Below are 2,123 nucleotides of genomic sequence, written 5' to 3'. Positions count from 1 at the left end.
TGTGGTACATTTACACAATGGAGTACTACTCAGCTATTAAAAACAATGAATTTATGAAATTCTTAGACAAATGGATGGATCTGGAGGATATCATCCTGAGTGAGGTAACCCAATCACAAAAAAACACACATGATATGCACTCACTGATAAGTGGATATTAGCCCAGAAGCTCAGAATACCCAGGATACAATTTGTAACCAATACTCTTAACCACTGAGCTGTCCCTCTAGGCCCATAAGGAAAGGAGGAAAGAATTTATTCGTTGTTTTCTTTTTTGTATTTTTTAAAGTAGGGTCTCACTGTAGCTCTTCTGGCCTAGAATTTGCTGTGTAGTGCATGTTGGTTCCATGAAACGCCCACCTCTGTTTCCCTAGTGCTGCTGTTAAAGGTGTACACTACCATGGCCAGTTAGAGCTCTACCTCTACAGGCAAGTTCACTGCTTCTATGAAGATTGCCTCGACCTTTCAACCCCACTCCTATTGCTTTCTCACTACTGATGCATAGCTTTCTGGAAGCAGGCACCATGACGTTAAGGTCTTGCTCGTGGCCATATCTACAGAAGTAAGAATGGGCGAACAAATGAACAAAGTGGAACACTCAGCTTGACATTGAACAACTAACCACTCCAGAATTGAACTGGTCCTATGGGGACAGAAAGGTGTGTGTGTGTGTGTGTGTGTGTGTGTGTGTGTGTGTGTGTGTGTGTGTTACATTCTAAGCAAATAGTCTACAACTGAGCTACATCCTGTCTCCCTGTTTGCTTTCAAAACATTCTTATGAGTATGCCCAGGGTGACCTTGAACTTACTATCCAAGTAGGCCTTGGACCTGTAATCTTCCTGCTATATCTTTACTACCTGTGATAACAGGACTATACCAAAAGGCCCAATTAAATTATGTAACTGCTAATATTGAATCTCATTTTCTCAATGGTAGCCCAGTGGTAGAATGTATGATTAGAATATAGGAGGAACTCTGTTCAATCCCCAGCATCAAAAGTAAGTAAAAATTTAAAGTTTATTTCCATCGAGAAATTTTTTTACTACTTTTTAAAAAAAAAAAGACTTATTTATTTTATTTATTTATATTTCAGACGCACCAGAAGAGGGCATCAGATCACATTACAGATGGTTATGAACCACCATATGGTTGCTGGGATTTGAACTCAGGGCCTTTGGAAGAGTAGTCAGTGCTCTTAACCATCGAGTAATCTCTCCAGCCCCTTTTACTACTTTGCGAAAGTCCTCTGTCAGTAAGCTCAATGGTAGAACACTTGTGTAACCTGTGCAAGGTCCCGGGTTCTGTCCTCAACAGCACAGAATTGAGAACGCAGTTATGACTATCTCTATAAACAGAAAATTGCTACTTGCCTGATATTTTATGACTTATTTGTGTTTATTTTATATACATTGGTGTTCTGCCTGTATGTATGTCTATGTGAGGGTGTTACAATCCCTGAAACTAGGATTATAGACAGTTGTGAGCTGCCATGCGGGTGCTAGGAATTGAACTTGAGACCTTTAGAACAGAGCAGCCAATGCTCTTAACTGCTGAGCCATCTCTCCAGCCCTACTTGCCTGATTACAAAAACAACTAAAAATGAAAGGAAGTTTACAGTTGTATCCCTTCTGAATACCAGAACAGGTCATGTTTGACTCCAAGAACCATCTGCACTAGGACAGGTTCTTATTATGTGGACACACGTTTAGTGAGCTATGATCTGATCTGTGACATAGCCACTGGTATATAGACATTTCTTCAGTACCCTATAAAATAGGAATCATTATGCAGTAATATCTGCTACTTATATAGATGGGGTTGGGCATTTCAAAATCATTGTTTGATAGATTGATTCATATAGTACATCTTACCCAGGTCCACGTCTCCCTTTCCCTTCAGAAAAGGGCAAGCCTCCAATGCCTATCAACCACACATTGTTATATCAAGTTGTAGTACAACTAGGCACCCCCCCCCATTAAGGCAGGACGAGGCAACCCAGAAAGAGGAAAGAATCCCTAAAGCAGGCTCCCTCTGTTAGGAGTCCCACAAAGACACCAAGCAACACAACCATAATACATACCCAGAAGACCTAGGTTAGACCCATGCAGGCTCCCTGATTGTCG

This window comes from Mus caroli, chromosome X (assembly GCF_900094665.2).
Source record: "Mus caroli chromosome X, CAROLI_EIJ_v1.1, whole genome shotgun sequence".
Lineage (NCBI taxonomy): Eukaryota > Metazoa > Chordata > Mammalia > Rodentia > Muridae > Mus > Mus caroli.
This window is presented reverse-complemented; position numbering follows the sequence as displayed.